Consider the following 26,169-nt stretch of genomic DNA (forward strand, 5'->3'; position numbering starts at 1 on the left):
ACTGGTGGGCCAGAACGATACTAGGAAGTGCGCTCTGATTTCCTCTAGTGGGCAATTCGGATATCCATACTGTTGAAAAATGTACAGAGAAAATGCGTGCCTTAGCAGAAATATGTACACAAACGCATACCTCTGAGAAAAGGCAGAGAGATTTATTTCCACGCAGGAAGAAACTTTGAAAGCTGAGAGGAGCAAAGGATGGGATGTGCAAGCAACACACACACACACACACACACACACACACAGAGAGAGAGAGAGAGAGAGAGAGAGAGAGAGGCCATTGCAACTTCTTTGGAGTGCAATCTGAGGTCACGAGCGTGCAAACAGACATTATGGATGGAAAACCAATTGCTCATTGGATTTCTTTGGTGGGAGCAGACAGCCCGGCTGAGGCCAGCCTGCGATAATACTTCCCATGTTTGTTTGTTTGTTTTGCACCTCGGGGATTTCGAACTGGCACACTCCGTTTGGATGTAGCCACTCGGGTTCTTCCTCTCAGTCCGGTTCTTCTGGTCAAGGGTTAGCCGTGAGGCAAGGTGTCCTAAAGCTTCTTTTCCTGATGGGCTGTTCTGGGAGAATGGCTCATTCAGTCTCTGACAAGCTCACCATCATCATCTTAGAACTGAAGAGCTGGAAGGGGGACCCCATGGATCATAGGGTCCAGCCCCCTGCCAAGGAGGCCCAGCGGAGAATCGAACTCCCAATCTCTGGCTCCACAGCCGGAGATCTCAACCACGGAGCTATCCAGCAATTCTACAGTCAAATAGGAGGCTATTTGACCCAAGGCGGTCCTCCTATCTGGCAGCAGCTTCAGCTCTCAGAAAAAGCTGGTTGACGTGGCTACCCAAAGATGAGTTTCCAAAAGGACTGAATAAAACTACAATTCACAGGCCAGGAAGATCACATTCTGTTCTGCTTCGGACCGAAATCCAGTATTAGCCCCGACCAGAAGGGGGGGTGTTTCCCACTAATAAGATGAGGCCCATTGATCTTAGTGTCTACTCTGTATGGGACAAAATTAGATCTAAATCTCGGTCGACCCAATCTTGATGGCAGAGGCTGTTCAGAGGCGGTCGCAGAATGGGCTGGGCTGGTTTCTGTTATTTATTTATTTATTTATTTATTTATTTATTTATTTATTTATTTATTTATTTATTTATTTATTTATTTATTTATTTATTTATTTATTTATTTGATTTATACCCCGCCTGTCTGGACTACTCGTCCACTCTAGGCGGCTTACAATATAGGATAAAACGATAAACTCAAGAAATGTGCATAGTCGTTCAGTAACAATTGTAATAAAGTAGAAGGAAAACAAATAAAGGAAAATAGAAAGAAATCAGGTTTGGACAAACGGACGAGGCTGCAAGAAAAGTGAAGAAGAGACATGCTAGTAGGGAGTCGGGCTAGAACCGTGGCCATCAAGCTTCAGGTCTTTAGACGTTTTCAGACCCTCTCCCAGAGGTACTTACTAGAACAGCTCTCTTACTCGGGGAGATGGCCTGGTCCTTCATTTTTCCTCATTTTCCCAGTTTCCAGTTGTCCCCTCCACCCCACTTCTCTTTAGGATTTGAGGTAGGTACGAATAGGTTGGCGTTCATTGCAACCTCGCATGCTGCCTTCTTGGGAGGCACTGTTCTAGGCCGGAAGTAACTGTCAATCTGTCGAGCATTAACCAATGGTTCTCTTCTGTGTCTGAGATCCAAGAAAGCCCCGCCTCTCTACTGAGAGTTCTTTTTCCTCCGAGACTCTTTTAATGTCTTTTGCTGGTAGAAAATGACTGCTAAAAGTGTACCGAAGCAGGGTTTTTAAAAGCAGATGTGTTGTTAATTTGTTGTTAATATAGTCACAATTGTAGGTAAATGGGGCCTTTTTATTCTTTCTGCTCTGAATGTCTCAGGAGTGAGTTATTGAGACTTTAAGGGCCAGTTCATGAGAGCAAGGGGTGGACTATCTAGGAACTAGTAGCTATTTTACTCTTGTGAGTCCTGACACTTCTGCTGCACGACTGAGACCATTTAACTGTAAAATCTCAAAACTCTGCAACAGAATATTGGTACACTTCTCCGAAATGCCATACAAATGGATGAATGCCAACTGTTTTTTGTGTTCTTGCCCCAAGGATGGCCACTCCTGTTTGTGGCATAGTGGCCACAAGACCATGGAAGAGAGAGAAACTGTTCTGGGGCTAGCATGGCAGGGAAATCGGGCCACCCTTGGTCTCACGGTGTCGTTGAACAGACGTTTTCTCAGACGGCCGCGAGGTGAGCTTTTCCGAAAAGAGAGACAGATTGAGAAGCGAAAGCGTTTGGTCCCCAAAATGGGAGCGTGGTTCCCAGCTATCGGAGGCCATCCATCCAACACAATGCCACCCTTTCAAAGCAGGACGTGGAACAATGCCTCTCTGAGCTTGGTGGCACAAGGATGCTGGTACAAGCCCCAGATAATCATGCATTGTCTTCTTTCCTGTCTTTCAGAGGTGAAGCCACCAGCTCCGTTGCACGAATCCTCTATTTTAAAAAAAGGAAAAAAGGAAGAACCTGCTAGAAAAGACCACCCATTTTTCCTCTCGGTGAAAGGTATGGAAATCCTTCTCCTTTTGCTATTAACAGAAAGTTCCCTGCGTCTCTCGGGTTTCAGAGAAACTTCGCCCTGTAGCCCGGAAATTTGTTGGACTTATCCTATGGAATGTCCTTTGTACGTTGCCCTTTAAAATACATCTGTCTATCCATACTTTCTGTTGACGTGTGAACTTCAAAGCCAGTTTGGAGTAGCATAGTCAGGGGGTATCACTTAGAAGACCAACAATAAGTCAAAGCGGCATATGGTTAACTTGGCATCTCAGTGTGTAGGTATTTCCTCCCCCTCCCCTTGAATTTTGAGTCAGGTGCTCCTGCGTACGTACGCCCTCCTAGCAGAGGCCCTGGCACATTATAAAGCTGTGTTTATTCAAAGCAGTGTTTAGCTCTGCATCTTTTATGCATCCCTCGTGGGTGTTTGGACGGCTTGTCAAATTATCCTGCACCTGGTCTTTGTCTCGTGTTGTCTTTTACGACGGATGCCTCATGGCGGTTGGCCCCGGGAAGGTTGCTTCGTAGGACGAGAGAGGAAAGTCTGGGGCTGGTTGAATCCTTTGCTCTTTTGCTTAATGCTCGAACTGAATTTGGATCGAATGTGAGTTTTGAGCAGGGGGCCTCGGTCATATTAACGCGCCTCCATTCCTGACGAGAACCATGCCTTCTTCCTGTTGCAGGTCGCAGTTGTGTCAAGTCAGTTCTGACTTAGGGTGACTCTTTCCAAGATTTTCTAGATAGAGAGAAGACTCTCAAGTGCTTTCCCCTTCCCTTCCTCTAGGGGCGCTGTGGGACGGTGCAGCTTGCCGAAGGTTACGCAGGCTGGCTCTTCTCCAGAGAAGCACAGAGGGGGAATCGAACTCCCAACCTCTGGCCCCCCAGCCAGAGACCTGAACCACCAAGCTATTCATTTATTTATTGTATTTATTGATTTATTTAGCTTATATGCCGCCCATACTACCCAAAGGTCTCTGGGTGGCTTACAATAATTAAAATACAATAAAAAGATAAAACAATTAAAATACAATTAAAACATATATATATCAAGATGGAATGAAGTTAGCAACGATCACACTTAGTGCCTCTGAACGTAGAGCGGTCAAGCAAGTGATGTGTTTGTTTCAGAGCTTAGAAAAGTTACTTTTTATTATTATGATTATTGTTTCTCAAATCCAAACACTGAACAGGGATGTTGGCAAGTCGAAGTCCCAAGTCTGAATCTAAGTCTTTGGTATCCCAAGTCCCAAGTCCCTCTTGGTTGGGTTCCAAGTCAAGAGTCATTGATTTATTCACTGAACTTCAGTTTCCCTTTTGTTCCCAGACTTTTCGTCTCCTTGTAGCCAAAAAGAAGCCAGCCGTTGCCATACAGTCAGTATCACAAATGAGAGGTTGGTTTCGACACACAGCCGGGGGCTTTGGTCTGGGTCTGAGTTATTGTCCTCCGGATAATCCTCTGTCTGGCTGTCTTGCAAGCGGGAGAAAGTGTGACTCCAGATTGCTAACCAAGGGGTTTTGTTTGGCAATGGGGAAAAAAAAAACACATTTGAGAGACAGCGTGGTGCAGCAGTTAGAGGGCTGGCTTGGGACCAGACAGATGTGAGATCATCCTCACGAATTCTGCCCAGTGATCTTCAGGAAGTCGCTTGGTCTCCGCCTGATTGCCTGGTGAGGTTAATTAAATTGTGAAAGGCGAGGGTCGTAAGGGTCGCCTTAAGCTCCCTGAAAGAAAGATGGGGTGGAGATTTATGAAAGCAACCATAAGAATAACAATAAAGAGTTTATAGTGTTGGAGAAGTCAAGGGTGTAGAAACAATCCCGTTTCTCCCCATCTTGCTCTTGATTTGCTGCTGTTGGCTAACAACCCATCACCCCATAGAACAGTCCTCTTTGGCAGTGGTCCAGGTTGCGACGTCCTGTGGATGCCCTGGACTGCCAGGAAGAGGAACAAGGGGGGGGGGGTCCCAGATCAAATCAAGCCTGAACACTCACTAGAGGCACAAATGGTTAAGCCGAGGCTGTCCTCCTTTGGGCGCATCCTGAGAAGGGAAGATTCTCTGGAAAAGACAATACGGCGGGGAAAAGGTGGAAGGCAGCAGGAAAAGAGGAAGACCCCAATACAAGATGGACCGACTCCCTAAAGGAAACCACAGGCTCGAGTGTGCAAGAGCTGAGCAGAGTTGTTGAGGACCTATTGGAGAGCCCTCGTTCTTGGGGTTGCCACAAGTGGGAGATGACTGGACGGGATGGGATAAAAACAACAAATAAATCTAGGTGGTTCTCATTCGTCTCTAGGCGTTGTGCTTGAATGTGTCCTAGCAGAGTGCTGGAGACATCCTTTTGGGGGTGGGTGGGAAGGGGCTGCAGTTCCCAGAATCTCCAGCTAACTTGATGGAGCCTTCTGGAACTTGTAGTCCAAAATGTAGCTTTTCCAAGCTCCGGTGCAGCTATTCCCTCTTTTCCTCCTTAGCAGATTTTTTGCTGGTAAGATCAAAGGCCAATAGGCCATTGGCAACAGGCAGGAAGTTTTCAGGACAATCGCACAGCACAAGCTTTGTCTGGAAGCACTCATAAGGACGTTGAAGTGAGCGAGATGGGCTTGAATCACCAGTTCGTTGGTTCATGTTGGTTCGTTTTTTGGGGCTGAACAGGTGTTTGCCGCTTCCCTGCCCTGCCTCCTCCAGATGCTTCCTCTGAATGGGTGGCTGCTGGAGGAGGCAGGGCTGGGAAGTGCTGAAAACCTGTTCAGCTGAAAAAATGAACCCTCACGAACCACCAAACGGACAGTTCGTGCCCATCTCTACAAGCCGGCTGTTTGCTACGGACTAGTAACATCTGTTAGAATAGGAGCACTCTTCTCGACATGTTCCTTGTGATCCCGAGAGCTGTGGTTCAGAAAAAGGAACTTTCCTAACCTTTATGTGACACGCAGGGTATCAACACACATCACCCATCCAAATTCTCATGAAGATGAAATGATTCAAAGCTCAGCAGAGATGTCCCTGATTTTCTTGCTTCTGCCATGGACAATTCGGTGTAGAAATCTTTTTGACGGATGCCCTTCTTAGCAGCTGCAACCAATTTCCGACGCAACCTGTTCCGTGTCTTGAGAGGGGTGCTCTTGTTGGCTGGAGTCGGCTCGGATGTTTGTTCATAAGGGTGGGAAAGGTCAGCTTCCTGCTCTTCAACGGAACGGCGAGAGTTTTTCAAGCTGCTGCCGTTGCCTCTGTCCTCAGAGTACCTCCAGAACACTTACCTTCGCCCTGGCTGAACAGATGCAGAAACCCCAGGCTGTGACTTTCACTTACCCCATATGGATAGCCTGCCCTGTCTTGCTGCACAAATGGGGTAATTTATTTCCCACACCCTCTGAGGCCATCAAGGTCACTGGATGGAAGGATCTAACAGGAGCAAGCCAGTGGTGGCTACAATGTGGGGAAAGCCACTGTGTTTTTATGACACTGAAGGTTTTGAACCTGGTACCTTTATTCAGGTATTCGTGAAAGTGGTGCATCACCCCATTGGGTGTAGGGGTGAGGCAATGCTGAGTAGAGCCACCCTTTAGGTCTTATCCTTACATCACTCCTGGGCATCCAGATGTGCAGCATGAATGACTGCTCCAGAAGAGCCCTTTGGATGCCCTCTTCTGCTTACTACCTTTCACACTTGTTGAAAAACCATCGTGACAATTGCTTTGTGTTTGGGTGAGAAGGGGTTGACGGATGGCAAAAAGGAATCAACTTCTGGGATTTTCCATTGCATGGTGTCCCTTTGTGAGCACAAGAGGGGATCCGGTAGGGAGCACAAGAGGGGATCTGGTAGACCATTTTGACAGCGGCCATAGGTGTCATCCACATTCAGGCTGCCCTTTGCTATGGAAAGCTTGGCATCTTTCTGGCAACACAGGTGTGATGCTGTGCAGCCATATTGGGCCATTTCGTGGCTTTTTGAATCCTGGGTGCAGAAGCATTACATCCCACCTTCATAAACTGGAGGTTTTTCAAAGAACTGAATTCAGCTATACTTGCGGTTCAGCACCTTTGGCTCCTATGTGAAACTCAGTCCATGTTATTTTGAATGCTCACACTGAAAGGAACTGGTCTCGAAGACCTGCCCTGTTTCAACCCTTTCCATCTAACCATCCATAGGATGTGTGACCCCTGAACAATTTGAGGATTGAGTTGGACTTTTTTTTTAAAAGCCACTTCTAATTGGGTTCTTCTTGGTTGGTGTTGATTCTTGTTGAGTTTTCAGCGTGTGTTGTGGGACTGTAGCCGGTGAACAGTCTGCAGGTGAACAGTCAAGCGAAACAGAAACATCTTTGTACAAGCCAAGCACAGGGAAAGAAAGTCTATATCTTACATGTGGGCCTGTCCAGATGGGTATATATATTGAAATCTGGATCGCTGATTTGGCTCAGACCAAGTGGCATCATCTACATATGTTTCTACATAGATCAATCCATCCTGTCCCTTTTAAGAGCTGTCCCACTCCTTTCTGGAAGAAGTCCTAGGGGGCTTCTGTGTCTTTGGCCTGGTTTGGCCTGCTGTTTCTCCCATTGCATAGCCTCTGGGGGTGACTAATTCACACCCAAAGGGAGCTGTGGGTGGTGTTCCCTGAGGTAAGAACCCTGTGAGGTATTAGGTGGGCTGTGGCACGGAAAGGGAGAATGGAGAAACCCCCTTCTCTACTTTCATGTTCCTTAAAAAAAATTTCCTAAGTGACACAGCGCTATTCTAATACAATGCTAGATGGAAGCATTGCTATATCAGTTTGCCACTTTATGTATTTAAGAACAAAAAAAAGTGTAAGTCATGGTGGACAGCTGAATGATGGCCATGAGAAAGGGCAGAACAGGGGGTTCAGCCAACTCTGTGGGCTTCGTCCCCACGAGGTAGCGCAGCCCCAGCTATGGAGAGAGTCAGGAAAGGTGGAGAGTTGCTTTCCTTCCTTCCTTCCTTCCTTCCTTCCTTCCTTCCTTCCTTCCTTCCTTCCTTCTCTTCAACCTTCACCCCAATGTTTTCCCCTCACACTGCCGCAATCCTCAGCTACTGTTGCAGTTGCCCCTCTACCTGTGAGTAAACCAGGTAAACCTACATGCAAGCAAACTGGGTCGACCTTTTTTCTCGGTAGAACATCTCCAGTGTGAACGGAAGGATCTCTCGAGTGAGTGATAAAACAGATCACGCTGAAGATAAGAACCTTTTAAGTGCAAACTCCTGCAAAAATTCCTCCGTCTGGCAAAGTCTTGAACTGCTAGATTGCTCAGTGGTTGAGCCAGGAGTCGAGGGTTCGATTCCCCACTGGGCCTCCTTGACAGGGGCTGGACTCTGTGGCCCAGAGGGTCCCTTCCGGCTCTGCCATTCTTATATATCTTCCCCAACCTCACCCAACGACATTTCTTCACCCCACCCCACCCCTTCTCCGTCTGCCCACTTCCTTCACTCAGGACCGCAGTCGCTAGAAGTCAGGATAAGAGGCTGGTTTGAAAAAGGAGGGGAGGACCAAGAGGAACCCCGGGTCCAAAGGTCTCGTGTGGGTCCTCCCTGTCCAAAGCCTTCTGGAGAGCAACGAGTCTCTCCAGAGATTCAACCTATAGAAGAGGCGGCTGTTTGGAGGCTGGATTTAAGATCTTTGAACAAATTTGCAAAGACCGAGATGGGATGCCTTGGCAGACGCTAGAGGCCAGAAATTCTTCGTAGGTCCCTTTCATTTTTTTCCCCTTGTGTTTTAAATGTTGCTGCCGGCTGATTTCTCCCGAGAATGCCTTAGAATGAGCCGTTCTTTTCTTTCCCCCGCAAACTCAAGTGGTATTTCTTTGGGACACGGTGACGGGTGGAGGGTAAGCACCGAGAAGCTGACGCAGCCTCTTCTGTCCCGAGCTGTGGGCTTCCACTCACAAACTTTTAAGGATGATCTGTTTTGTTTTTGTTTTAGCAAGCCTTATTAGTCCCTGATTGAACCCCACATTTTGGGAGCAATCTTGCCAAGTTAGGACCCTTTAACACCGATTTATTTACTTCTTTACGCCTTGGAAGCAAGCTGAGTCGTTGGGTCCTTGATAATTTTGTCCTATTGGCGCATAAATGTGTCGGCAAAGTTGGACTTTTAATGCATTTTGGCAGCTGCAAATGCAGAACTGGGAGACATCGCTAACTTTAAATGACATGAAGCAGAGCGTGAGCATATGCATTTATTTAAAACAATATGGTTTTGTGGATGTGTGGGTACATCTGTGCAAACAAGTGCCATATGAATTTGGTGGAAAAGTAACTTTTTCAGTGCTACAAAATGTAGCACAAAGTCTTTAGTTTTGTCTGTGAGGATGTTCTTTAGGACCTAAAACTATGTTTTCCATAATGTTGAAAAGTTACTTTTTAATTCCTTCTTATATTTTTGCCTTGCTTCGATGCTGCAGTTGAAAAAGTGACTTTCTCCAACGTTTTTAAAAAAAAACTGATATAAGATTCTCTGCCTTTTTGTTTTGAGTATAGAAGAGACGTTGTTTTGGACTTAAATGTGTGTGTTTTTTTTTCAGAGCTTCAAAAAGTTATTTTTAAAATGCATTCTGGTATTTTTGTATTGCTTCAGTGCTTTCTTTTGCTTTTACAATAGGGAAGTGTCTCGGTGGGAAGCGATTATAAGGATAACTATAACCTTTGAATTGCAGGGCTGGAAAGGGACCCTGTGGGTCATCCAGTCCAGCCCCTGTCAAGGAGGCACAGATGGGGGGAATCGAACTCCCAACCTCTGGCTTCGCAGGGGGGTCAGCTTGTCTCGCAGAGCAGCTGGCACGCTTCAGGGGTACAACCGTTGTGTGGCAGGGCTAAACATAGGAATAGGACTGTGTGTAAACAATAGACACCAGGACCACCTTATAATAAAAAGGAGGGGGCTTTATATATTTTCGCAGCATATATTCTCTTTGACGGAATGGTCTCCTCTCCCCTCTTATGGTCTGAGTGGGCAAATGTGAGGGACTGAAAGCCGTCAGTCCAGACCACAGTAATTTAGCAGGGCAATTTGCCGTTTCCTTAGAAAAGCCAATCTCCTACCATGGTCTCTAGAAATATTTGAGGGTTGCAGAGAGGAGAGAAATTATTTTCCCGAGGATTTGTCTGGGAGGAGAATAAACTGACCAAAGTTTTCAAGGACATTAAAAATTCGAGGATCAAGGTAGGAGGATCAAGGTATTCAAGCTGCTTGCATTGCCTGTGTTCACTTAATTTTGTCCCCCTGCCCTTTCGTGTGTTTTGTGCATAACTCCCCTTTATACCTGTCTGACTCCCGAAGCAGCCGTCCTCGACTGCGAAGCCTTGCAGAGGGTTTTGGACTTGGGTTCCCAGAAGCCCTGGGAAACACAGCCAATTGTAAGGGGGATTGCCGGATTTGAAGTTCAGACCAAATGCGGAAGGGTCTCGGGGTCTTTTTTTTGACAGTGGCACTCTGTCTGAGGAAGGCAGACCCTTGAGAGCATCAAGGGGGTTATTGGTCAAAAGCCTGTTGCTTAGCGTAGTGCCCTGTTTCCCCGAAAACAAGATGGGGTCTTATATTAATTTTTGCTCCCCGAAATACATTAGGGCTTATTTTCAGGGGATGCTTTATTTTATTTTTTTTATGTACAATCTACGTTGATTCAAATACAGTCACGTCATCATCTTCTGGTTGCTGCACAAGGGTGGAGGGTGGGCTTTCACTTAACTAGGGCTTATTTTTGGGGTAGGGCTTCTATGACGAGCATCCTGAAAAATCATGCTAGGGCTTATTTTCAGGGAAACAGGGTAAATCACACTAGAGTAGGCCCGTTTAACCAATGGGGATTTAGCGAGTCAACTCTTCCATCCATTCAGTCGATTCAAACAGGCCTATTCTAACTGTGTTTTTCTTTACCATAGCAAGAGGCAACTGGAGTAAGCCCACGTGAACCAATGGAACCTATGTAGGAATTGACGCTCGAAATCCCCATGGATTCAGGGGTCCTCCTTTAGTGTGATTTACTACACTAAGCAACAGAATTTGGGCCTTTGACTGCCCAGGTGTTTTGTTTAGCTCTGCTGTGTTCATCTTTCCTTCTTGCTGGTTTGGTTTGTTTATTTGCCTTCGTCGCAGCTTGGAAAAATCTCTTGGTTTCGAAAACGGATCACAGGATCTCCCCGCTCAGCATGGCCCCTGGCTGAGAAGTAATATTTCTCGTACCGGATTTGAGCTCTGTTTTCTATCCGGATCCAGGTTGGAATACTCTGTGCCCCAAATTCTGTGCTCTCTTACAGAGACTGCAAATGGCTATTTGGCTCCCGGACTCTGGTTCCCAGAATTTTTCAGCCAATAGGGTTGGTGGAGGGGGCAGGATTCTGGGAACTGTAGTAGAAAAAAGGGGAGGGGGACTCGGTCACGGTACATTCAATTGTATAAGCTCCTCTCTGAGGCCAAAAGTGATGCAAAGCCCATTGCCTGAGGAGATGAGTAATAATGATTGCATGCTGTCAAGTCAATTCTTAGGGTGACCCATTCCAAGGTTTTCTGGGTAGAGAATACACTTAGAAGGGGTTTCCCGATTCCCTTCTTCTGGGGTTGCCCTGGGACCGTTCAGCTTGCCCAGGGCTACGCAGGCTGGGTCTTCCCTTGGGAAGCGCAGTGGGGAATCGAACTCTTGACAACAGCCAGCCATTCCAACTCACTGAGCTCTCTAGCCAGTGCAAAGTACTGTATTTTTCTGTGTATAAGACGCCCCATGTATAAGACACCCCCATTTTGCTAATCCAAAATTAAGAAATCTAAGTGGGGCTTAGCAAGTGTAGGGGGAAAGGGATCAAAGCGCTGCAGGATCGCTTTGATCCCTGCTTTTCCCTCCACTTGTTTTTGTTCTCTCCTCAGCTTCCTTCCATGTATAAGATGACCCTCAATTTTTAGTCTAAAGATTTTAGACAAAGTATAGTCTTAGAAAAATGCGGTACTCGGGCACAAAAGGATTTGCAGTGGTTATTTTTAAAGGAAAAAGTGGCATGTTGTTCTCCTGATCTTTCCACTAGGTGGCGGGATTCTCTTAATAGCCAGTCTGGCTGAGAAAAAGGGGCTAGAAGTGGAAATTTGGCACTGGGTTCGAGGGACGAACATGGAAGTGAGGGAAAGGGGTGGTCCGTTAAAACGAGCCTCTGAAACTGCGGTGCCAGCAACTGGGTGGGGGGGAAAGGGTCTTAAGGAGAGGGGCTGGAACTCTAAAACCTTCGATGCTACTGTGGAAATTTTAGACAAAGACCACGAGAGGCTTGTAGGGAAAATAAACTCCAAAGTCCATGTTGAGCGGATCCCTTTGTAGCCTCACCAAAAAGGTGTCCAATGTGTGCAGATGCACACGGAAAAATGAACGAGATTTGAGACTCTGTTCACTTTGGCAGGCGAGGAGGAAGTCAGGAGATTACCTCTGAAAAACGGACCCATGCTCCCCTACATGTTCTAATCAATACCTGTAAAGGCCCTAAATCCTGGAATCTAGTCTTGAAGACTAGAAATCTTTCCTCTTGCAAATTAAAAGCAGCTTTTCTCATTCGTTGTCCTGTGCCGTCAAGTCAGAACTGACTTGCAGCGGCCCTAAAAGGGCTTTCAAATAATATATTTAAGGGGTGTTTTTTACCACTGCTCCATGCATGCAACCCAGTGGGTTTCCGTGGCTGAGTAGGAATTCGATCTCAGACCTCCTGAGCCCTCCATCCACTCCACCACACTGGGTATCAGACTTTCCTGTATTTCTCCATATTCAGACCAGTTTCACTCTTCTGGTTTCTCGGCTGAAGACTCCATTTGGATTGAGGACGGAACTGAGATAGACCCAAACTTTCACAATTTCCATTGATTCATTGTCCACATTAAAGTGGTGTAGTTTCCAGCAGTTATGTATTTAGTCTTTTTCATGTTCAACTGCCGTCCTGCTTTGACACTTTCTTTTTTCACTTTCACCAAAAGCCACTTCAAGTCATGGCTGCTTTCTGCCAGTATGATGGGGTATCGCCTGCATAATCTTAAATTGCTGATGTTTCTTCCACCAATTTTCTCTCCTCTTTCCTCTGTATCTAGTCCAGCTTTCCGTAGGATATCTTGTGCATACAGATTGAACAGATAATTGCTTGTTATTCTGGCCAGTTATTTCCTGTGCCCTCTGCGGGGAGAACAAGCAAAGCCGGCCCTATTTTATTGGGTGCAAATGTCATTTTTTCTTTATTCCACCGCCAGAAGTGCTGGAAGCCACAATAAAACTCCACGTAGGTTTCTGAAGTGCGCCAGCCCCTCCTCAAGTCAGAACGATGCTGTAAAAGCAAAATAGGTTCATCCAGCGAGGTGCTAGAATGGGAAACGGTGTGTGTCGGGATCCCTATGAGCCATACCGGGGTACCCCGATATGAGTCCCAAAGTGCTGGCTGACCGCTGATTTGCACTTGTGTAAAGGAAACTACCTGAGTAGGGATAGCCTAATTCAAAGGAATGGGATGAAAAATACCAGGTGATTTCAACATCATGTTCTTGCTGCCAGTAAACTGTCTTAGACAGAGACCTTTCAATTTATTATTATTATTATTATTATTATTATTATTATTATTATTATTATTATTATTATTATTATTATTATTATTATTATTATTATTATTATTATTATTATTATTATTATCATCATCATCATCATCATCATCATCATCATCATCATCATCATCATCATCATCATCATCCCCCTTGTGGATGTTCTACCCTGTGATTGCCTCCACTCCCATTCCCACATCATCCTCCCTGCCTGCCTCCCCCCCAAAAATTCATGCACATGGAAATGGCAGCCGTAGGGTTAAGGTTCAACGGCTGAGAAGACAATGGGCTTGTTATATACCAGGACAATTCACTCCCGTGATTGGCAGCGCATCCCCACATTGTGGAGAGAAGGGCCACTTTCTTTCCCCTCCCTCTGCCCCACATCTCGGATGTAGCAAACCGGCCAACGGCACATGGCCTCCAAAGATTAAGCTTGCTTTCAATGAGCCAATTGTGGGAGGCAGATAAAGATGCTTCTTGGCCCTGGTTGGTTCTTGGCAATCTGGCCACGGGACACCCTGTATTTTCTTTGAGTCGTGAGGGGGCCGGAAGGTGAAGGGTAGACGGCCGCATGCGGACTGCGCTCGCGAAACCACGGCGAAGCAGAGCGTTCATCGGCGGTGCCAGGAACGTCTCCGTTTGCTTCTTCATCATTGTGTTTCGGTATCGCGGTCTTGAAAATCCATAAAGATGTAAACTGGGGAAACCCTTTTTCAAGACGGGCCAGCCAGCTGCTGCCTTTCCAGATGCTGTTAATATGGATCGGAGATTGACTAATAAAAGCATCAGTGGAATTGGTGCCATTTATTCCTGGCCAGGTCTGGGTCTTTTTTTAAAAAAAGCTTGCCTTAAAGGATTCCAGATGTGACTGGCCGATGCCCAGTTGAAAAACACACAAGAGTAGCCGAGCCAGGAGTGGAAGGGTTTTGGACACGGCCACCACAGCTGGATCGACGCTCAAGTTCCTCTAATTCGGAACGTGTGGCGAAGCCTACCCTGCTCGAAATTTCTTGGCTCGTTCGTGAGCCGTGGATGATGGCTGGGTTTCTGAGATCTTTGGGCATCTATATCTTGGCGAGACGCCTCTTGCTGTGGAAAGGCTGCTTGTCAGACGGGGGTCTGGAGAAGGTCACGGAGCTTTGGCCAGCTCAAGAGTAAGTGGTGATTCAAATGTGTTGAAGTCAGGAGATTTTATTACTCAGCAACGCCCCTTCTGGTTTGCTGGTTTTTCTGCTGATCATTGCGTTTTTTTCAAATCCATGCTTCCAGTACAAAGAGAAGGACTTAGTTTTAGACTTCCTATTCTTCAGGAGACTCTCCTCAAGCCGTGTTCCAGGTCCTCAGATTCTCTGACAGACCTGCCCCCTGAAAAAAGGAATAATAATGTATTTTCAACACTTGTTTCACTGGCATGTTAAATACCAGGGCAATGGGAACTGAGTTTTTCTCTTGGTACTGTTTGGCTTTGGCGCCTTTAATCTAGGCTCTCAGAAATTGGAGTTTTTCAGATGCAAATCCTCCCCCCCCCCCAAATTTGGTGAACTCCAGATGTGATGGCTTAGAAGTCCATTCATCCCCAGGCAGTGGAGCTAAAAGACTAGGGACCGATTCATTTATTTAAAATATTTTTTATCTGGCCTTCCTCCTTTAAAAAGAGCCAAGGCGGCATACGACAATTAAAACACAGCATTTAAGTTAACCGCTGTGAGTGGGCAGCTATTAAAAGGATCAAAAATGAACACAATATTAAAAGAACATAACCATAACCAATGACAGGAGCTATCGTGCAACGAAGCTGAAGGACACCCGTTTAGAAATTTTATTTTATTGCTTTGCTCCTTTTTTTTTCTGTCCCGGATTCTTTCGTTGTGTCCGCTTGGCAAGCCGGATGGGAACAAGCCCAGTTTTTAAGGGATGTTTGCGTGAGAGGGATGGATCGGCATCCTATGAGGCTCGAGAGAGGTTTGAGGCTGAGGAAAGCGGGGGGGGGGATGGGGTGGGTAGAAGAGAGGTATTTCACAAAGAAAAGAAAGGAAAAGCCCACATTGTTCTGGCTGTGAGAGGGAGACCTCAGGCCTGTCGGACGAGCCAAAATAAATATTTGCAGCGTGGGCCAAGGTTGATCCAAGGAAGGGTTGCAGGATGGAGGCTAAGCGCTCCTGTGGGTGCCCAGAGGGATCCGGGATGCCTTCAGCCATGGGAATGGATGCAGAGGTTGCCACCCGCGCGCGAGACGAGAGGGCAGGGTTGTGGGCACAAGCCGATTCAGGACTCAGCCGGCAGGAGAATACGCTGCCGTTGGCATCTGTTGGCTTCTACTCTCGCCGCACCCCTGAATGCCCCCCCCCGGCTTCTTCCTTTTGATTTTTGCCCGTGTTTGGCCGCCCCACATGCATCCTTCCAACTCTGGAAACTGATCAGAGTTCCTCCTCGGGTGGGAGATCTCTGGGAGATTTTCCAGGGAGAGGGCAAGGAAAGACGTGAGCACTCCCAATGCTGGAGGCGGTCAAGGGAAAATCCGGCAACCCTCCATCCGATCTCCTTTGATTCCAATTCCTGCCTTAAGCAGGGGTTTGGACTCCATGGGCTTAGAGGTCCCCCTTCCGACTTTCCAGACGCTCTGGAAAGTGGCTGCCGGTCAGAGCCAAGGGGCTGCTGGACCAAGGATCTAATCCATCCCATAAGGCATCTTCCTCTGTTTGTATGGTTCCTCCTAAGGTCTTGCCAGACGGTACAGTGTGCCTTTGTGTATGTACGACCCAGGAGTGCAGAAGGACAGGAGAAACGGGGAGGAGGCTGCATCTTTTAGGCTGCCCCCCCCCAAGTCAAGGTGGCCCCAGGCGAAGGCTTGGAAAGAGCTTCTTGGTGGGACCAAGGCAGGCAGGCACCTCCGTAGAAGGCAGCTCTCCCTTTGTTCCAAAATCAAGAGAGAGAGAGAGAGAGAGAGGTGTCCCGGAGGCCTTGTATCTTTGAGTCTGGGACAATTCTGGGACGTTTTGAGCCATCTTGGGCTCCTGTACTTCCGTACTTTTCTTCATCCTCTTGCGTCTCTCCTGGCCGTGGACCTGAGAGAAGCAAGGCCTGCTTGAGAGTAGAACTTCTTGGTCTGCTCCTCTTGCACCAAGGCAATCCAAATGCAATCGTAATAACAGTAAAGAATGACCAGTAATCCTTTCCCAATTTTTCATGACAACCTGTCAGTCAGTCGCTGGCATCAGAGAGGTACTCTCCAGAGGTTGCACGCTTGAAGATGCTTACTAAAATACTTGAACATGATAAAAAAAAAATAACCCCCCTTTAAAAAGAGGCAGCTTTTTGCTAAATAAACATACTTCTAGGTTTGGGGGGAAAACCCCCAAAACCTTGCAAGTTGAAGTTCTGGTTTTGTACTGTTGTAAGCAATTCTGCAATCTCCCACGTGCTTGCATTTTCTGCTCTCCATACACCTACCAAGTGGTCATCTCCAGCCCTGGGATTTTCTCATGTGCCTTTGGCTCAAAATTACATAACGTAGGGAGGCGTGTGGGGCTTCCCGGCGACTCGGGACAGGGCTTAGATTGAGCCAAAACCAAGTAGTTTCTCTCTGGCCTCTGGCCATGGACAGAACTGGGAAGTAACTACTGACAAGTAATGGAGTTACTGCAAAGTAGTTCATTTTAGGTAACAGTGTGACTCGTAGTCAATCATATGCTGCCAATTCGTTTCTGACCTGTGGCCAACCACACTAGGGTACTTTCGTTTTGTTTTGTTCTGTTTTTAATTAAAGTCCTTGGACAGTGGCAGAGATAACCACAGCCCCGGCTGCCACTGAGAAGTAATCCGCGATGTAACTGAGTTCTTTTAAAAATGTGACATTCCACACTCTGCTGATAAGAGCCGGGAAGAAATCAAATCCACAGCCACCCCAACCCTAAAGATCTCATACCTGCTTTTCATTGAACTGGGCTGGCCTCCCCCTTCCCCACATTCGGCTGGAGCCAGTCCAGTTCAAAATTTGTGGCTACAGGGGTGCCGGACCTCAGGATGATTTTGTTTGTGTGTAACTTTGGAGAATGGCGAACGGGAAGTTTAGAGCAGGCAGGCATCCCTCGTTGTGATATTGCACCTTTGGGTTTCTGTGTTTTCTGAGCAAACTCTGGGATTTCAAGGTGGGAGCCAAACTGCCATATTACTGGGTGCAATTCAGAGTCCTGGTTTGGGCCGATCAAGCCCTCAACGGCTTGGGTCCAAGCTACCCCAAGAACCGTGTCTCCCTTTATAAGCCTGTCTGGCGGTTAAGATCAACGGTCCATCCTGCCACCTTCACAGGTGCGTCTGGTGGGAACCCGGGAGAGGAGGGCCTTCTCTGTGGCTGCTCCCAGAGACTCTGGAACTCCCTGCCACTGGAGGCCTGCCTGGCCCCATCTTTGTGGTCCTTCTGCAAGCAGGCTATGACCTTTCTCTTTAGGCAGGTTTTCCCTCTGTGTCTGATGGCCTGAGTGGGTTTTTCTTTTTATAATGGATTGTTGTGCCTTACAGCTTGAATGTGTTCTTTGCATTATTTTTGTTTACCGTTTGTTTTAGTACGGTCTTTGTTTGATTCTTTCAAAATACTTGCATACTTCACTGTTTTTAGCTTTTAAATATTGTCTTTTAATGATGTAAACCGCCTTGGGTCCTTTTTTTTAAAGAAGAAAGGCAAGGTCACGATCGTTTAAATAATATGAATAAATAAAAATAAAGATGGGCAGGTTGGGAGGGACACACCGTGCTCCGCACAGAGTGTCAGATAATTCAGGGAGAAATTAAGAGGGTAGCAAGATTGTCCGAAGGAGTCCCATTTTCGGACTGGGTGCAGGGCTTCAGGATTGTGGCCTCGGGATGGTGGAATTTGAACGCAGGAGACGGGCATACAGTTACTGTCGCCGACTCTTTAATTAATCCAGGTGAAACCAGATCCAAGCGCCTTTCTGTTGATGTCACACTTGGCCAAGCAAGGCTGCCCTGCTCTTAATGAGCCGCATAAAAAGGCCAAGAAGTGAATTTTCCAGCTGCCGGTTGGAAAAATTAAAGGAAGAGTGAAGCAGCCCTAATGTTGCTTTTCGGGCCTGGATGTTCATTTCCTGCTCGCCTTCCAGCACATTAAGAGACGGCGCGCGGTCATGTTTCACGAACCTGGAATGGATCAGCTTTGACTCATAACTCAGAGGGCTGAGTTACACCTAGTTCCAGCTATTGAAATGCTGGTAGTCATCTCTGTCTCACAGGAACTGACCCTTCCATTGTTGATGGAAGCGATGATGACATATAAGGATTATTACCTATTCTTTCTTTCCAGTTATTTTTTTCTCCTCTTTTTTTTGCTGAAATGCGAATTCCAGTGGGCTGGGGTGACGGGTGAGGATAAGGCTGGGAGGGATTCTGATAAAGATGGAGGAAGCCCCTGTTTCCATCTCCAGAAACCTGCAGGTTTTAGAGCCGGACTCCTCTTTGTACAATCACCGGTTTCTTGGGTGGATGGGTGTGTGCGGGAGGGGGATTCTGGCTACAGAATCGTATTCAAAGGGTGATGATTCGTGGGTCCTTCTCCAACTGGGAGGGGGTAACAAGTGGGGTACCCCAAGGGTCAGTCCTGGGCCCAGTGCTCTTCAACATTTTTATCAGGAAAAACTTCTTAACTGTTAGAGCAGTACGACAATGGAACCCACGACCTCAGGGGGAGACGGTGAGTGTGCCAACGCTGGAGGTGTTCAAGAGTAAACCGGACCACCCTCCATCATATCGGCTTGATTTGGATTCCTGCCTTGAGCAGGGGGGTTGGACTAGATGGCCTTAGAGGACCCCTTCCGACTCCATGACTCTATGAAAAGGGGATGCTACAGCACCCGGGGGAAGCCAAAGCTGGAGGGAGAAAAGTCACCAACGATTCTGAACGGTGATGTAAAAAAAAAAAACTGAACAAGAAAAGTAACAATGAATCTGTTATCTGCTTCTCTTATTCACGGCTACTGGACAGTCTGTTTTTCTTCTGCTGGAGCAACAAAGAGCCTGCTCTTTCATCATCATCTTCAGCTGTGTAGATTGTTTAATCAGTCTTGTCTCATGGTGGAACATGTTTTTAGCCAATGAAGGAGGATATTCATTCTAAAACACACCAGTGTTCCCAGCATTCCCATACTATCCCATCCAGTACTGGACAGTTCAGTGTCTCCATCTTTTTTCCCATGGCCCTGGAAAGATCGTTGTTTTCAACAGCCGCAAGGGCGGTATGAACCGGGAATGCGCCATTCTTATTTTGTTCTTACCCCTGTCACTTGGGTTCAACAGACTCTGCAGGTTCCTTGGCAAACAGTCCAAAAACCTGCAAACCTGTTGCACAAAAAACAGCACCTTTCTTTCCAAGCAAACACAGCAACCGTATTCGCGAAGGCTTTCACGGCCGGGATCTAATGGTTGTGGGTTTTTCGGGCTTCTTGGCCGTGTTCTGAAGGTGGTTCTTCCTAACGTTTCGCCAGTCTCTGTGGCCGGCCTCTTCAGAGGACAGCAAACTGTGCTCTTGTTGTCCTCTGAAGATGCTGGCCACAGAGACTGGCGAAACGTTAGGAAGAACCACCTTCAGAACACGGCCAAGAAGCCCAAAAAACCCACAACAACCAAACACAGCAACCCTTTCTCAAGATGATGCCAGCTCTTTTTCTAGCCTGCTGCTTACAGGAAGCTGGCCCATAGAGCGTGAGTAGTAATAGCAGTCTCCCTATTTTAAAAAAATATGATGATTAATAAAATATTATGATTAATAAAATCAATCCGTGCTTTTCTGTTCATCTGCACCCAGTAATGGAAGACAGACTGCCTGCAAAACTGGAAGGAATGCCCAGCCTTCAGGCGAGGGGCTCCAGAAAGCCTTACAATCCATGAATTACTGTATTTTTCCATGTATAAGACACCCCTCCACTTTTCTAACCCAAAATTAAGAAATCTAAGTGCGGCTTAGCAAATGTAAGGGGGAAAGGGATCTAAGCGCTGCAGGATCGCTTTGAGCCCTGCTTTCCCCTCCACTTGTTTTTGTTCTCTCCTCAGATTACTTCCATGTATAAGATAAAACAACCCTCAATTTTTAGTCTAAAGATTTAAGACAAAAGTATAGTCTTATACACGGAAAAATACGGTACTCAGGCGTAAAAGGATTTGGAGCAGTTATTTTTAAAGCAAAAAGTGGCATGAAGGTGCTGTTGTTCCCCTGATCTTTCATTGCTCTTTTAAAGCTGGCAAAACTGAGGCTCGTTTCTGCATGTTGTTGTAGCGAATTCTGTCGCCCTGGGGCTAGCTGAGAGTCAAGAAGAGATGGATTCCAACCTTGAGAGCCACTAGACACAATACAACCCAACTCTGTCTTCTTTTAATGCTTGTCGCCTTGAGATTCGTCCCCTGGCCCAAAAACATGTCGAAAGATAACGGTCCCCTGAGTTCCATCCAGGACCCTGAGACCTGGCAGTCCAGTCTCCTAGTCATTTCTACCTGACACAGATTTTCAGACTTCTTAGAATACAAATCCCATAATTCCTCATTCTGAGTGTTTTGCCTTACGGACATCTTAAGTGTGGCTCACCTGGGCAACAAGGCCTAAACTAGAAGGTTTTGAGGCTTAGCTAGGCCTAGCTCCCCCTAAGCTTCCTGTTTAGAAAGGAAGTTTCCAACTAACACTGGGGCAGGAACAGGAAGCTTGGTCAAAGCTAGGCCTAGCTAAGCCTCCAGGCCTTCCAGTTTAGGCCTTGTCTCCCGGGTGAACCACACTTAGGGGTCTGTAAGGTGTATATAATTTAGTTAGAACTCTCAGAATGGGGAATGACGGGATTTGTATGTGGCCTTCAAGGAAACAAACACAGAGTTTTCTCGGCTTTTTGAAAAAAGCGATTGATGGGCCATAAGAGTTGATAAATTGAAATCACACCGACATAGGTGATAATAAGTTGGTCTAGAATCAGGCCCCATTTATGGATTGATGGGTTTTATTTATCTACCATCCCTCTGGCTGAGGGCCATTTCCCAATTGCCGTATCAGGATGGTTCCAGAGAGGACTGAAAGACACCCAGTGTCAGGCCTCAATGCTTTTTTATAGAGTTCTCTGGCATCACCGCCGGCAAAAATCTTTCATAAGATCATGAGTTGGGTTTAATGCTTCTGGGATAAAGACGGTTCTCTCTGCTTGCTCTTTGATCTTGCATCGAGGGGACGGGTATTTTGGTCATGCAAGAAAATAAAAACAAAAGGGCAGTCCACGGCAGATCAAATAAACAGCTGCACCCGTCTTGCACCCAGTGTTTGTTGGGACTGAAGTTGTACTGTGTAGACAACTCATCATTTAGATGAGTTGTCTCTTTTTAAGGGGCCTCTTGTGTGCAATTATCACAGCCGGAGTTTTTCCTCCCCCCTTGTTAGCTAGCTTTGTTTTGTGGTGAGCCTTCAAGACAAAATCCCACTCTTTCTTTCTGGTTTCTCCGAAGCAGACAACTCCTTGAATCACGTCCCTTGAAGGCTAATGCCATCTCAGCACCATTGAGGAGTGACTTGGAGAGAACGGTTGCTTCTCCGCCCTTTATGAGAACGAAACCATGCTCCTGCGTCCTGTCCTTCCTCGGCTGCAGAAACCTAGAAGGGGAGAAAGTCCATATGCATAAGTAGCTGCCTGTGTATGCTATCGCTCCCTCTTTGCACACATCTGTGCAAAGAGGGAGTGATAGCATGCACAGCAACATTCAGGAATGGGCATGCAGAGTGGGTGGATTTTAGGACTGAGGACAGGAGACAGGATTCTGAGCCATCCTGCGTTTTTCTTGCTGCAGAAAAGGAACGTCCCGAAGGGACATTGCCTACGGCTCTATTTGGTGAGCGGCCCCAGGAAGAAGAGAAAGTGAGAGGAACAGAATAAAATGTCACTCACATTCTTTCCCAAATCTTCGTTTTGACAGCTGTTCCAAACCAGCCTGGGTTTTCTTTCTCTTGCTAACTCTTTATTCCAAATGACGACACTCTAGAATCGTTTTCTAATGTTCGGTTATATGTGCTCGCGTTCCTAGATTAAGATGGAGCATATGCGCTCATCCACCCCTGACCCATTTCAGCGTTTGGAAGCAAACACAGAAGGCAGTTTTGGGTCCCGAGTCCCGACCTCTGACCACACAGGAGCGTGAAGGTCTAAAGGAGACTCTGGTTCTGTTTCAAACGGCAGGCGGGTGCTGTTTTCTCCCCCACGCGAATATGCCGGCAGCGACCCAGAGAGTATCTTTACACCGCACAGCTGTAGCCGTTGGGTCCCACTTTAACGTCAACGTCTCCATCCAAAGAAGTTGTCGTTTTCTAGAGCAGGGGTTCCCAACCTAGGGTTGTCCAGATGTTCCTAGACTGCAACTCCCAGGAAGCCTTGGCCAGCACAGCTGGTGGTGGTAAAGGCATCTGGGAGTTGTAGTCCAAGACCACTTGGCTGACCCAAGCTTGGGAACCATGCTTCCCCAAAGCTTTGGTGCCCACCTCTGAACTAGGGCGGAGAATTCTCAGTCCTTCATCAAACTGCAAAAGTTTTTGGTTTTGTATCCCACCCCCACCCCGTGTGAGCTGAAAATGGGGGCAGAGCTGGTCTTTTTGCTCATTTAGGAGTCACTGCTTTTTAATAATTTAAAAATACGAATTACACCCATTTACGCTCGCCCTTTAGTTTCTGCTCCCTATCCCGGCCAGTTAACCCAGTTTGCTTCAAAACCTAACCACCACCACCCCCGTCTCAAGACTGGGTAAATGAAAGAAAACACGGCGTCCGAGAAAAATCGCAGCACCCTTTTATCTTTTGATGTTAGGCACCAAAGCATCTTAACTTCTGCTTTGCCTGTGGTTAAACCCCCCCCCCCAGTTCAATCTAACTTCGTTCCCAAATATATGGAAAAGTCGTCTTATAGCTCTCAGAATTCGCCTGGCAAAGTGGCCCTAATAAATTAATTTCCCCAGGCGGTACCCCCACCTTGCAACTGGGTGGGACCCACGGTCCCCACACCTGTAAGCTGAGAAATTTTGCCCATCCCTTCCCTTGATTCTGAACATGCCCGAGAGGCCAATCCCTTCCGACACCTCTCATGGGGGGTCGCCGACATGGATGTCAACACCTCCAGGAAGCTCTGGCCACGGGCTCCCTTAACTCCCGCATCCTGCTTTCTTTGGCCCATCAGTCTCGCCATCCAGCTGTGAATGAAGGATCGGAGGGTTGGAACAGCTGGCTGTCCTTCCTTCTCCTCCGTTCGGCCCAGAGGTGCTTGTTCTGCCCGCTCATCTCATCATCGGAGAAGGTAACTCACTCGGCCGGGGGGGGGGGTCTCCTTAAAGTCTGCAGAGGAACCGTTCTGGGGAATCCACCTGGATCAGGCAGGGAAGGGGGGGGGAAATGTGCTGGAGGAACATTTATTTGAAAGCCCTGTTTTCTTTTCCGTTCAAGTGTAGGGTGCAAGCAATCTAGTATAATTTTCAATTCACATTTTCCTTGAGGTTTGTAGATGGAGAGGCAGTTTTTAAGATGTTCTGCTGTTTTTTCCCACCTTTATGGTTTGGGCTTGCTGCCATCTCAAACTTCTAATTGTAAAGAAGGATAGCAGGATGATGAATTAGTCGCTCCGTGGTTTTTTTAGGGTCTCTGGTTGCGGAGCCAAAGGTTGGGAGATCGAATCCCCCCACCCCAGGCCTCCTTGACAGGGGTTGGATTCCGTGATCCATTTAAGGTCCCTTCCAGCTCTATTGTTCTAAGAGGATGATGATTTAAAAAAGGATATGTGTGTGTGTGTGAGAGACTATGTATATGATGTATATGTCTGATTACGTATGTTGTCTCCAAATCCATTCATTTATCAGTTTCAGTATCTCCCTATCCGCCTAATGGATATGTGTATAAAGTGGATGTTTCTATGGCTTGCATTTTGTTTCAGGAGCAAGTCTATGAAAAAGTATGCACATATATTTGTGTGTTTTTATCAGAGGAGCTAAGAGCAGGGGTGGATACAAGTCAACGATTTTTTTAAAGAAACACTCCTCATTGGGGTGCGTATGTTCTCAGAGCCCATGAACGATCATATCTCTCAGCATTGGCATGGAGGCTGAGGGGGTCACATCTGTGTGCTGGAAACACCACACGGCCCATACGGACCACCCCCCACTGGCACGGGGGGGGACGACATTGCCCCATTTCCTAAACTCAGAAAGAAAGATAATAGTACTTCTCTGTCTTCACTGAAAAATGAATAAATACCCGGTTTGTGGGAGGAAGTTTTCAGACAACAAGCTGTACATAACACACAGCATTTTATATGCATATGTATGTACATATGAGTGTATGTATGTATGTATGTACGTATGTGTGTATGCATGCATGCATTCAAAATATCAATAGTTTGCCCCACTTGTTAACGGCTGTGGAACATAATACACAGTTGAATCTGCAGTTGAATATCCAGCTGTTAACAGGAGTGATCCCCATCAAATGTCAAAGAAATGGCCTTGTTATTTTATATATTTAAAATATTTTGCCCCACCTTTCTCCTCAAAAGGAACCAAGGTCTACAAGAGCACTGGTTATGATTGGGGGACTGGTTTGCGTGGCTGTTAACACCGGAGGGTGGAAGAGTTCCCCTTTTTTGGAGGACGGTGTCCAGAATCGCTGATAGGGTGCAAGGTCTGGGGACTCTGCCCTCCAAATGGTAGCCTTCATGTTCTCCAATAAGCACATCATTGGTCCCTGGGGATGATCCTTTGTTCCCCTTTCTCCAGATGACACAAGGAACCAACCTCACAAAGAGTGACAAAAGCAGAATTTTGAGGACTTTTTCTAAATCCCCTAAACAGCTGTGTTTTGTTAAAGGTTCCCCCTTTTTTAGTTTCTGTTTTTCATGTATTTAAAGAAAGCAGAATTTTGTGAGCTTTTAAAAATCCCCTAAACAGCTATGTTTTGTTAAAGGTCCCCCCCCCTTTTTTAGTTTTTGTTCTTCATTTATTTGAAAAACTCAAAAAGGGGAACCTAACAAAACAGCCTTTTAGGGGATTTTTAAAAGTGCATGAAGTTCAGTTTTCTATACAGATATCTATATCTATACATACTGTATATCTCTCCAGCAGAGAAGGGAGTAAGAGTTGGCATTTTCCATACCAACACAGGAGAAGATAATAAAACATCAAATAGGTGGCTTCTTAAAGAGAAGGGGGCATGCTGATGCCGGCTGGGGGTTGCTGGTCTTTCCCATCCAGCAGGTTTATAGCTATCAAAGAAAAGGCCAAGTTTCCTCTGAAATTGTAGTTTTGGAAAAGGGGGAAACAGCGGGAGAAATTTTTGCAACTTCATCCATTCTGCAAAAATCAGTGGAAATTGTTAGTCAGAGGCTGGGAGCCCTTCTCACTGGAAATGGCATTAAATACAGATGAGGACTCATCTCGGTTTGTGGATCGTTAAACTTGACGAGCCATGCACCACGAATTTCTCCCAATGACCCAACGAAGTACGAATCAATTTGTTGGTTCGTCAGGTCATTTTTTTTTCAGACAGGCTGTAGGCTTCTGAAAGTGGCTTCTGAAAGTCGTAGTTTATTTAGCTATTATTTGTTTATTTGATTTGTATACCCCACCCTATCCCTTAGGGTAAAGTACTCTTCTGGGTGATTTGCAACAGGATAGAGTAAAACACAACAAGAACAATAGGTATGTACAGTGGACCCTTGACTTACAGACGACTTGACTTACAGACTTTTTGAGTTACAGACTTCTCTGGCCGCAAAATTTAGGTTTGACTTGCAGACTGAGATTTGACTTACAGACCAGAAAAAAAACCAAAATGGAACAAAAACGGCCTGTTACGGGATTAATCGGTTTTCGATGCACTGTAGGTCAATGGAGACTTGACTTACAGACTTTTTGACTTGAGAACCGCCTTCCAATACAGATTAAGTTCTCAAGTCAAGACCCCACTGTAAATAAAACCAATAAAACCAATACAATTAAATAAAAATAAAATAAAACAAG

At 46.4% G+C, this 26,169-nt stretch overlaps 1 protein-coding gene across 3 annotated transcripts in view; it reads left to right on the forward strand.

Annotated features, from left to right (window-relative positions):
• The first annotated feature begins 1,096 nt into the window (after window positions 1–1,096).
• Window positions 1,097–26,169, forward strand: part of GJC2 (gap junction protein gamma 2) — a 48,212-nt gene continuing 23,139 nt past the window's right edge. Inside the window, exon 1 of one of the 3 annotated variants that reach the window (XM_020804963.3) lies at window positions 1,097–2,582. The gene's annotated coding sequence lies outside the window, so the exon portion shown is untranslated. Of the gene's footprint in view, window positions 2,583–13,381; window positions 14,300–22,362; window positions 23,460–26,169 lie in introns of those variants that run through there. The other 2 variants (XM_020804964.3, XM_073002794.2) reach the window with 2 other exon arrangements.

Source organism: Pogona vitticeps, chromosome 6 (assembly GCF_051106095.1).
Source record: "Pogona vitticeps strain Pit_001003342236 chromosome 6, PviZW2.1, whole genome shotgun sequence".
In the NCBI taxonomy this organism is placed as follows: domain Eukaryota; kingdom Metazoa; phylum Chordata; class Lepidosauria; order Squamata; family Agamidae; genus Pogona; species Pogona vitticeps.